We start from the raw sequence: 12,716 nt of genomic DNA on the forward strand, positions 1-12,716 counted from the left end.
ATGCTGGCTACAGAAAAGATTTTTATCTCTGAATATCCCACCCCTCCCATAAATAGGCACAACCCCATCAAAGAAAAGAAAAATAAGCATCTATGATAGCAAGATCAAAAATCTACAGATAACATCTACAACAAGGTGTCCATGTGAACTGCCACATACAACCAGCGAGGAACAAATCAACAGAAAAAGACATACATGTATGTATCACAAAGTGTGGGAGAAAGTCGAGGGGAGAAAAGGTGACTTTATCTTTCAGGAGAGCCAGAGAGTCCTGTGATTCAAGAACTCAAAAATGTAAAGACACAGAACAGCAGCAGAAGCTTTGAAACTGGAAGTGAACACTGCAGGTGCCACTTTTCAAGAGAGAGCAAGCACTTCGAAATATCCGAGAGTGCCTGGCACTCTGGGATCAAAGAAACATTGACACCTATCAAACCAAAAAACCCCTTCCAGAACCAATCCCCATACTCAGCAAGGACAGGAAAGAGGAGGCCTGGATAAAAGGGAATAGGAGGGCAGAGGAAGAAGATTTTAGAAATTATTAGGGTTGCTTTTTAAACTATGTCATGAAAACAATAGAAGATACTGAACCCTGGAGTTTTAAAGCTAAAAATTACATTCTGGCAGCACAAACCGTTCAGAGAAGAATCTCTCTTTAGTTCTTTGTACGGAGGTGAAAAAAACAAAAAGATCCTTCAAAAATGGCAATGGGATCTGAATTCCTCAAGCAGGCCTGGTTTATTGAAAATGAAGAGCAGGAATACATTAAAACGGTGAAAGGATCCAAAGGTGGTCCTGGGTCAGCAGTGAGCCCCTATCCTACGCTCAATCCATCCTCGGATGTTGAGGCCTTGAACAAAGCAATCACAGTTAAAGGTGTGGATGAAGCAACCATCATTGAAATTCTGACTAAGAGAAACAATGCACAGCGTCAGCAGATCAAAGCGGCCTATCTGCAGGAGAAAGGAAAGCCCCTGGATGAAGTTCTGAAGAAAGCCCTCCTCGGTCACCTTGAGGAAGTTGTTTTGGCTCTATTGAAAACTCCAGCCCAGTTTGATGCCGAAGAGCTCCGTGCTGCCATGAAGGGCCTTGGGACTGATGAAGACACTCTGAATGAAATTCTGGCATCAAGAGCTAACAGAGAAATCAGAGAAATTAACAGAGTCTATAGAGAAGAACTGAAGAGAGATCTGGCTAAAGACATCGCCTCAGACACATCTGGAGATTATGAGAAGGCTTTGCTTTCTCTTGCTAAGGGTGACCAATCTGAGGAGCTTGCTGTAAATGACGACTTGGCTGATTCAGATGCCAGGGCCTTATATGAAGCAGGAGAAAGAAGAAAAGGGACAGATGTGAATGTGTTCACTACCATTCTTACCACCAGGAGCTATCCCCATCTTCGCAGAGTGTTTCAGAAATATTCCAAGTATAGTAAGCATGACATGAACAAAGTTCTGGACCTGGAGTTGAAAGGTGACATCGAGAAATGCCTCACAGTTATTGTGAAGTGTGCTACAAACCAGCCAATGTTCTTTGCTGAGAAGTTCCATCAGGCCATGAAGGGTGTTGGAATTCGTCATAAGACACTGATCAGGATTATGGTTTCCCGCTCTGAAATTGACATGAATGACATCAAAGCATGCTATCAGAAGTTGTATGGCATCTCTCTCTGTCAAGCCATCCTGGATGAAACCAAAGGAGATTATGAAAAAATCCTGGTGGCTCTCTGTGGAAGAGACTAAACATTCCTTTGATGATCTCAAGCTTTTTGATCAGAAGACTTTTTAATCATCTTTTCATTCCATATCATAGATTTAAATAGTAAAGTTTCTTCAATAGAAATATAGTCTAGTAACTTCTTCCTGAAAAATAGCCTATAAATCATTTTTTGTATTACAACTCTTTATAGATACAAAAAAATTTTTAAATATAGTTATTCCAAACTATAAAACCCTACAAAGAGGTTGTTCTAGTAATAATGCCTAAGAAAAATATTTACCTTGCAGAAAATAAAATGATTTTACAGGAAAAAAAAAATTACATTCTGATCTATGTCTCCTTCCTAAGGTGGAAACATTTAATTGAGAAATAAGCAACCAAAGAATATTCCATTCATTTCCCATAGAAAATTAGTAAGGAAAAAAAAAGAAAAAATGAGAAGAAAGTTCCAGCAAATCCTGAAAGCATGGCAAAAATACATGTCCACAGAACAAATAAAATCTTCTGCTTGATATTTCGAAAAAAAAAAGAAATTTTAAGAAGGATAGAGAATGTGTTTTTATTTTAAAAAAAAACATAAAAGACAGTTAGAAAAACTAAGAAATGAAGTGGTTGGAAAATAGGAAGATTTGAAAAGGTGAAAGAATTCAGTGAGTAAATTCTTAAAAAAAAAAAAAAAAAAAAAAAAGCCCTGACTTGAAAGAAGGTTAAACTAAAGAAGGAACACAAGTTTGAATAAACATAGTGAATAATGTCTCCTTGGAGAAATGCTGATTTCAAGTCCAGCAGGGGGAATGAACATGATGTTCCTGTTATATCTTGTCATACAAGAGAGCTGGGAAGATTATCAAAGACTACGTGGATGTGTCGGAAGGACTCAAGAGCCAACTTGAACAGGATCCATGAACCTAAGAGGGGACAATATGTGCATTGATATTTATAACAACCTCAGTGAAAACAACAAAGAAAAAAAATGCCTAATTGGTCCTCCTTGGAAGCTTCTCTGGACTCAATCTCTCTCTCTCTTTTTCCTTTTTTTCATAAAACTTCTTCATAAAATAAAAGAATTTATTCTGTCTTTCCTAATTAAACTGTAACTCAGGGAAACCAAATAGTTGATGAAATAATGTTCTATCTAGTAAATGAATACTAATAATCTAATTAGTAGAATATCACCAATGGGTACTGTAATAAGTTAATGCATCTATGCATTGGTCATTAATGGTTGCAACATCACAGTAAGACAAACACTTTTTAATTCCTTTTGGAATTAATCAATTTTTTTTTTGGAATTAATCAATATTATCTACAAAGTAAAATTCCCAAAAAATCAAACCTGAATTTGGACAATGCTCTAAATCTACCTACCAACTGTGAGTAAATCGCATGGGCCAAAAGAGCATCATGAATACATAAGCATGAAGGGGATGCAACCGGCATAAGCCACACAGTTGGAAATCTTACTGGATTAATGCTTCGAATTCAATGACAAGTGCTTGAAAGAAATATGAGCAAACCGAGTTCTTTTAAAGCTATAGTTGGGCTTACCTGGTGACTCATTGGTAAAGAATCTGCCTGCTAATGCAGGACAGCAGGAGACACCTGTTTGAGCCCTGGGTCAGAAAGATCCACTGGAGGAGGGAATGGCAACTCACTCCCATATTCTTGCCTGGAGAATTCCATGGTCAGAGGAACCTGGCAAACTAAGAGTCAGACACAACTGAGGGACTAACACTTTCACTTTCGGGTTATTATAGATGTAATTATATATGTAGAGCACAAACTCCTTTAAGAGCAGTGACTAGTGTCATCAACATCAAATTGACCCCAATATCAGTGTGTTCAAAATGTGTGGTGCCTAGAATATGTTTGACAGTAAAAAGTTATACACAACTCTATTCTAACTAAATAATAATTTGAAAGTGTTAGTCGTTCAGTCGGGTCCAATTCTTTGCAACCCCCAGCCAGGCTTCTCTATCCATGGGATTCTCTAGGCAAGCGTACTGGAGTGGGTTGCCATTCCCTCCTCCAGGGGTCTTCCTGACCCAGGGATTGAACCTGGGTCCACCAATTGCAGGCAAGTTTTTCACTGTCTGAGCCACCAGGGAAGCCCCCAGATAATAATAATATTACTTCTACTACTAATAATAATATGAAATAGAGTATAAATGGGAGAATAAAGATGTCACTGGAAATCCCAGACTACAAAATAAATTATCTCAAAGCCACTGGCCAGTCAATTGACCTCATAGTTGCTTGTGAATTGTTCACCATTTAAATACATAATTGAGAGAAGTGTTAAAATAAATTGTATCAAAACATACAATTTTTATACCCATAATTTTTGAGATAAACTACTTTTTGGGGCTCCAAAAACACTGCAGATGGTGATTGTAGCCATAAAATTAAAAGACACTTATCCTTGGAAGGAAAGTTATGACCAACCTAGATAGCATATTCAAAAGCAGAGACATTACTTTGCCAACAAAGGTCTGTCTAGTCAAGGCTATGGTTTTTCCAGTGGTCATGTATGGATGTGAGAGTTGGACTGTAAAGAAAGCTGAGCTCCAAAGAATTGATGCTTTTGACCTGTTGTGTTGGAGAAGACTCTTTAGAGTCCCTTGGACTGCAAGGAGATCCAACCAGTCCATTCTAAAGGAGATCAGTCCTGGGTGTTCTTTGGAAGGACTGATGGCTAAAGCTGAAACTCCAATACTTTGGCCACCTGATGCGAAGAGTTGACTCATTGGAAAAGACTCTGATGCTGGGAGGGATTGGGGGCAGGAGGAGAAGGGGACGACAGAGGATGAGATGGCTGGATGGCATCACCGAACGATGGACATGAGTTTGAGTGAACTCCCAGAGTTGGTGATGGACACGGAGGTCTGGCATGCTGCAATTCATGGGATTGCAAAAAGCTGGACACAACTGAGCAACTGAACTGAACTGAACCTGTCAAGTAGAAATAGATTTGATAGAAAGTATTCATTCAGGTTCCTAAATGATCCATTCCCTATATTTCCCTGTGAAACAATCAATTATAACTATAATAATCTGTCAAGTATTCACCAATCTCTCCTTCCTTTATTTTCCAAGGTTTGGTATCACTACAAAGTCAAATCCTTTTGCAGAATATAGCAATTTCAAAACCTCTCATCAATGTTAGTCACTAGGATAAAATAATACAATTAGAAAACCACTGGTTATGTGCTAAGACATGATCCTTCAGTGTCACTCAAGGTGGGCCAGAATTCAGACTATACCTGAGTTAGAATTTGAATTCCAGAGTGGACCATTAAACCACAGCTCATCTTCTCTTTTTAAAACTATTAGAAATAAACCTGTTGCCTGACCTTTAAGATTCTGCAAAGCGATCACATTTAGATTCTTTGTCTCTTTTAACTTCCCTAGCCCCTTTCTCTACTTTCAGTATAGTGATTCGCAGATAAGTACAGTGAGGTCAACAGATGTGAGTCAATGGGTACAAACTTTCTAGTTAAAAGACGAATAAATCCTGGGAACCTAATGTACAGCATGATAACTATAGTTAACAGCATTCTATTGTGTACTTGAAAGTTTCTGAGAGAGTGGATCTTACATGTTCTCACCATGCACACACAAAAAAAGGTAATTAATTGTGTGAGGGGATGGATGTGTTAACTAACCTTATTGTAGTAATCATTATGCAATATATACTTGTATCAAATTATAATGTTGTATCCCCTGGAGAAGGAATGGTTACTCACTCCAGTATTCTTGCCTGGAGAATTCTATGGACAGAGGAGCCTGGTGGGCTACCGTCCATAAGATCCCGAAGAGTCAGATATGACAAAGAGTTGGACACAACTGAGCAACTAATACTACTGCTACTGCTACATCTTAAACTTACACTGTATTACATGTCAATTACATCTCAGCAAAGCTAAAAAGGGAAAAAAGGACTCAAATGGAGCAGGGTGAGGCTGGTGGAGAAAAGCCACTGCCGTGAGCAGCACTGAGGTGGGCTGAGAGTCACGGACCTCTGTTAGCATTGCTGTGGAGGAGCTGTTCCCACAGGAGAGGAGGGGGCGGGGACAGCGCAGCTGTGATGCCTGTTGCAAATCCTAGGTAGCCTCAGGCGACTTTTCAAAGTTAGGTGATGAAAACCAATAAATGAGATTATATGAACGAATTACATAAATGCCTTTATTCTACTTACAGCGCTTTGGCAACTTCTTCCATCTAAACCCTGTGGTTCTCAAACCAGGAACTTTAATATGCGTCAGAAGTTTCCAAATTTTTCATCATCAACCCCGACACCAAAAGAAAAGTTGAAATTTTATGACCCCTAGTAAATGAAGTATCTTTTGTATTTTTAGTATTTACCAAGAGAACATTTAACGATTACCTACCATGTGCCAGGAGAAAAGAAAAATAAGACACAGATTTTAAATACAGACTTTGTTCCAGTGTTATTCTTTCTTTTGACTTCAGTATAAGAGCTATTGGGCTATTTGGTGTCCCTGTGAGGGGTTAAGCAAATGCTTACAGAGGGGATAAGCAATCCTACAATTGCTCAATAACTTTGTATTTTGATTTAAGGGAAAACTAAAAGACCTTCCTGTCCCAAAGTATCTCTGCTCTGTGGAGACTGGAGGTGCCCTGCAATTGACTCAAGATAATGTTTATTTGTTTAAACAGTTAAATGAGTAGTTTCTATTTAACAGGTGAGCACAGATCTTCACAACAGTACCTACTCCATGACAGAGCTAAGAGAAAAACTCTTAGGGAAAGAAAAACAATACGGGCAAAACGTCAAGGTTCCATGGGATATTGACAGGATTGTAAAACTTACAGAGGTACCTAGAAACCCTGGATATTTAGTAATAATATCAACAAAGGACGATGGCGAATAAGACAATACTCAGGTCAGAGGATGCATTGAGTAGATGAAGTGGTCCTTTATATTCTTTTCCCTTCTCATATACCTCTGCTTTTTCCTGTCCAGAATCTGTTCTGTATCCTCAGTAGGCCTACACATACACATACACACACATGCACACAGAGACATGTGTGTGCACCACCCATACACACATACATGAATTCATATACACATATGTAAACTCTGCTCAGTTAAAGCTTAGCTTTTAATAATAAAGAAAATATATAATGCCATATATTTTATAGATTTTTAAAACACTTGCACTTTAATAGAAAACATTTAATGTCTAAATATAAGAAGTCATTTCTGACACTGGAGGTTGACAGTTTCACAGAGAAAACTTGGGGAGCACAGAGACAAACCTGACCTCTCCCCACCCACCATCTCCCACAACCTTGGGGAAAAGTCATCAACCCCTCTACTAAGTCAAAATCAAGTTTATCAATGTCCCAATTTCAAATAGAATTCCCTACCTCATGTTAGGCATCCACATGTATTTTATTTGTTGAAGAGAGATGATATAAAGGAGAAAATCATCTGAAATTATAAGGTATAGCATTTAATCAACAGATATTTAAATTTAAGGTAAAATTAAATCATAATTTGATATTATATGTGGAGTTTTATTTTCGAAAGGATAATATGAAAAGCTCACTTCCTATTTTAACTTATATTTTCAGAGAATATACTTGGTGTAAAAGAAGAATGTCTTCCATTATTGTGCTTTTATTACAGGCAAACAAGGATTTATATTCCTTTTCAAGAAATGACTGTTTGATAACAGAAGAATAAATACTTTATATTTTTAGAAACAACAGGCAGGCTACTGATATCCTTGATTAGCTTCAATAAATTTGAATGGTTTCTATAATCCACTCTTAATTTCCTAATCAAATATTTATTTTTTAATTTTTAATTTTTATTTTTTATTATTTTACAATATTGCATTGGTTTGCCATACATCCACATGCACCCATCCACTCTTTAATTTGTACCTGACCCACTTAGTTCCTGGAAATCAGTCGACTTCTAAATATGCAGTTCACAGAACACACCACCAGAGGGCAATAAAGAAGTTAAAAATCTTGAAGCCATACAGTGAAAACGCCAGCCATGCCGAAGTCGTTTCAGTCTATCCGACTCCACTGGACTGAAGCCCCACCAGGCTCTTCTGTCCATGGGGATTCTGCAGGCAAGAATACTGGAGTGGGTTTCTGTGGCCTCCTTCAGGGGATTTTCGCAACCCAGGGATCGAAGCCACGTCTCTAACATCTAACCTGCTTTGGCAGGCTGGTTCTTTACCATTCAGTTCAGTTCAGTTCAGTTCAGTCGCTCAGTCGTGTCCGACTGTTTGCGACCCCATGAATCGCAGCACGCCAGGCCTCCCTGTCCATCACCAACTCCCGGAGTTCACTGAGACTCACGTCCATCGAGTCAATGATGCCATTCAGCCATCTCATCCTGTGTCGTCCCCTTCTCCTCCTGCCCCCAATCCTTCCCAGCATCAGAGCCTTTTCCAATGAGTCAACTCTTCGCATGAGGTGGCCAAAGTACTGGAGTTTCAGCTTTAGCATCATCCCTTCCAAAGAAATCCCAGGGCTGATCTCCTTCAGAATGGACTGATTGGATCTCCTTGCAGTCCAATGGACTCTCAAGAGTCTTCTCCAACACCACAGTTCAAAAGCATCAATTCTTCAGCGCTCAGCTTTCTTCACAGTCCAACTCTCACATCCATTCATGACCACTGGAAAAACCATAGCCTTGACTAGACAGACCTTTGTTGGCAAAGTCATGTCTCTGCTTGCCACCAAAATAGTGGGAATTTAAATAAAAGCAACATTTCACAATATGCTTTCCTGACCCATGTTATATATAATAACTTAATGGACTATATGTACATGGGTTCTGAAAAGTAACAGCACACTTCACTGGTCAATTTCTATGACAAGGGGAACATAATTTGAGTGTAGAAAAACAGTATACTTACATCTTAAAATTTCACCCCCCATAGAATCTATACACCTTTGAAAAATGGTAAGAATAATGGCTTTCTGTGACTCAATAACCAGCTAACATAATCAAGTGTAGAATTTATCTTCCTATGATGCTCAAATGCATAGGAAAAATGCATATCTAAGAGAATGGATAAACTCTAAGTGACATGTGAAAATGAGCAAATCTTCAAATGGGAAAAGTATAAGATTTATAAGGAACAATTTTCACTGTACTAGTATGGATATAGTATACATAAATAGTCTCTAAGAGACATAAAAACCACTTCCAGAAAGTAATTTGAGGTAGAAGGGAATTAACATGGATGAGGAAGAAAGGAGAGTTAGTTTTTAAAATAGTTTCATTTATTTGGGTTTTTTTTTTAATTTGTTTTACTTATTTGGTCTTTGCAATATAAGGAAGCAGTGGTTTTCAGACCAGTGTCCCAAAGGAATAAAGGGAATGAGGACTATACTGCAGCCCAGCTAATGTTTGATTATTTTGTAATAATACTGTAATAATAATAATGTTTGATTATCTTACAGTAGATGCATGTGTGCACGCTCAGTCCCTCAGTCATGTCCAACTCTTTGAAACCCCATGGATTGTACACTCCAGGTTCCTCTGTCCATGAAACTTTCCAGGCAAGAATACTAGAGTGGGTTTACAGTTTCTTCTCCATATAATAGATAAAATGGTAGCTAAATCATTTGAACTACAAGCATCCTCTCTGAAAATAATCTTGAGCCATCAACCTTAACTTATATATTAAAGAAAGCAGAGCTAGAATAATGTTTTCTTTGGAGAGAAAAATAAGATTTTGGATCAAATCAATAATGTCAGCAAACCTCAGTGGTATAAAATACTTCTGATTCCTGTCATGCCTCTAGAAGAGGGAAAGCTGAGTAATAATTTCCCCAGATTTGATATTCAATGAAAACATTTTAGATAAAGGCCATCTCTAGTTAAAAACTGGCTTTCCCACATGGCAGTAGTGGTAAAGAATCTGCCTGCAGTGCAAGAGATATGGGTTTGATCTCTGGGTTGGGAAGATCCCCTAGAGGAGGGCATGGCAACCCACTCCAGTATTCTTGCCTGGAGAATCCCCATGGACAGAAGAGCCTGTAGGGCTACTGTCCATGGGGTCTCAAAGAGTTGGACACAACTGAGTGACTTTCACTTCACTAATAAAAAGTGTTATGGATTTTTCCTTGGGTAGTCTCCAATATGATAGCTGACAGGAGTTCCTCTTTCCTTCCCAAATACATATGGGGATAGGGAGGTGGGTACCAGTCAGAAGAACTATCTAAATAATGCATAGTAATCAATACTTTGTTTTTTTTTTTTAAATAGAGATTTCTATATAAATTGTTTTCATTGGATAATATTTAATATCAGCTCTTAAAAATAGGAATGACAAATATTTTAAAATTTGTACAATTCATCTTGATTGGCTATAAATTATGTTCCTTTCTACAAAAATTGAATTGATATAATATTATACGAACACAATTTCAACTATGAATTGCAGTTCTGTGGGATCAATAACTGTGTATTATTTATCATTCTATTTCCAACAAAAATTCATATACTTAATAGGAATTCAGTAACACTTGATTGGATATATCATTGACTAAAAGAATATATACAAGAGATACAAGACAATTCTAAATTATACTAAATCAGAATAATTTTTACAAATAATAATCATTTGAATTTACCAATATATTTTTGAGGACTTATATATTACTAATTATAAATGTAAAAATCTTCAAAGAAATGTCAGGTTTTCAAGTTACTTTTTATAGTAATTATAGGAAAAAATGTATTCTAATCATGGGTATTTCCTTTACAGATTCCTTAATTTATATTGCAGTTAAGTCATGATAATATTATGGCTTAAATTTCAACAACATTTTTTAATGAGGAAACCTTTTAGGATTTTCCTACCTCTTGCTGCTGTTTTCTTCCTTTACATGACCCTTAACAAAAATTCCTGGAAGAGGGAAATTTTATGAGAGCAGAATAAGTAGAATGAGGCAAGGGTCAGGGAACTAAGAATCACAGTGACACGCAGAAGAGTACAAAGCCAGGGCCAGTTACAGGGTGGCTATCTTGCTATAATATAAAGCCTGATGTTTTAGACTACAAAGGTTGATTTTCCCACTAAATGGGGATTAATTTACTCCAAGTCCAAAAAACATCTATTTCTGCTTTATTGACTATGCCAAAGCCTTTGACTGTGTGCATCACAATAAACTGTGGAAAATTCTGAAAGGGATGGGGATACCAGACCACCTGACCTGCCTCTTGAGAAACCTGTATGCAGGTCAGGAAGCAACAGTTAGAACTGAACATGGAACAACAGACTGGTTCCAAATAGGAAAAGGAGTACGTCAAGGCTGTACATTGTCACCCTGCTTATTTAACTTATCTGCAGAGTACATCATGAGAAACGCTGGGCTGGAAAAGCACAAGCTGGAATGAAGATTGCTGGGAGAGATAGCAACAACCTCAGATATGCAGATGACACCACCCTTATGGCAGAAAGTGAAGAGGAATTAAAAGCCTCTTGATGAAAGTGAAAGAGGAGAGTGAAAAAGCTCAACATTCAGAAAACGAAGATCATGGCATCTGGTCCCATCACTTCATGGGAAATAGATGGGGAAACAATGGAAACAGTGTCAGACTTTATTTTTCTGGGCTCCAAAATCACTACAGATGGTGACTGCAGCCATGAAATTAAAAGACACTTACTCCTTGGAAGGAAAGTTATGACCAACCTAGATAGCATATTCAAAAACACAGACAATACTTTGCCAACAAAGGTGTGTTTAGTCAAGGCTGTGGTTTTTCCAGTGGTCATGTATGGCTGTGAGAGTTGGACTGTGAAGAAGACTGAGCTCGGAAGAATTGATGCTTTTGAACTGTGGTGTTGGAGAAGACTCTTGAGAGCCCCTTGGACTGCAAGGAGATCCAATCAGTCCATTCTGAAGGAGATCAGCCCTGGGATTTCTTTGGAAGGAATGATGCTAAAGCTGAAACTCCAGTACTTTGGCCACCTCATGCAAAGAGCTGACTCATTGGAAAAGACTCTGACGCTGGGAGGGATTGGGGGCAGGAGGAGAAGGGGACGACAGAGGATGAGATGGCTGGATGGCATCACTGACTCGATGTACGTGAGTCTGAGTGAACTCCGGGAGTTGGTGATGGACAGGGAGGCCTGGTGTGCCGCGATTCATGGGGTCACAAAGAGTCGGACACGACTGAGTGACTGAACTGAACTGAACTGACTGAAACATGATATAAAAGATGCTTACTCCTTGGAAGAAACATTATGACCAAACTAGATAGCATATTGAAAAACAGAGACATTACTTTGCCAACAAAGGTCCATCTAGTCGAGGCTATGCTTTTTCCAGTGGTCATGTATGCATGTGAGAGTTGGACTGTGAAGAAAGCTGAGTGCCGAAGAATTGATGCTTTTGAACTGTGGTGTTGGAGAAGACTCTTGAGAGTCCCTTGGACTGCAAGGAGATCCAACCAGTCCATTTTGAAGGAGATCAGCCCTGGGTGTTCTTCGGAAGGAATGATGTTTTCTAAAGCTGAAACTCCAGTACTTTGGCCACCTCATGCGAAGAGTTGACTCATTGGAAAAGACTCTGATGCTGGGAGGGATTGGGGGCAGGAGGAAAATGGGACGACAGAGGATGAGATGGCTGGATGGCATCACCGACTTGATGGACATGAGTTTCAATGAACTCCGGAAGATGGTGATGGATAGGGAGGCCTGGCGTGCTGTGATTCATGTGGTCGCAAACAGTCGGACACGACTGAGTGACTGAACTGAACTGAACTGAGACATGGTTAGATCTTATGGAAAGTAACAGTCTGTGTCAATAAACAAAGTGTTGCACACGTTCATGATAGTGGAGCAAGGGCATTAGACATTTTCCTTGCAGCCCAAGATTTGAGTAAATGGCTTTACTTCCTCCTTTGTTGGGGGATGAGTAGCAATTCAGCTAGCTGAGTCCTGCTCACGCATTCACGATACAGATCAGATAGATCCTTGCAGCCCTCTCCT

The 12,716-nt window shown here is 38.7% G+C and overlaps 1 pseudogene; it reads left to right on the plus strand.

Annotated features, from left to right (window-relative positions):
* Positions 1 to 625: 625 nt before the first annotated feature.
* On the plus strand, positions 626 to 2,037 carry LOC109568637 (annexin A1 pseudogene; annotated as a pseudogene).
* The last annotated feature ends 10,679 nt before the right edge of the window (positions 2,038 to 12,716 follow it).

This window comes from Bos indicus, chromosome 14 (genome assembly GCF_029378745.1).
Source record: "Bos indicus isolate NIAB-ARS_2022 breed Sahiwal x Tharparkar chromosome 14, NIAB-ARS_B.indTharparkar_mat_pri_1.0, whole genome shotgun sequence".
In the NCBI taxonomy this organism is placed as follows: Eukaryota; Metazoa; Chordata; class Mammalia; order Artiodactyla; family Bovidae; genus Bos; species Bos indicus.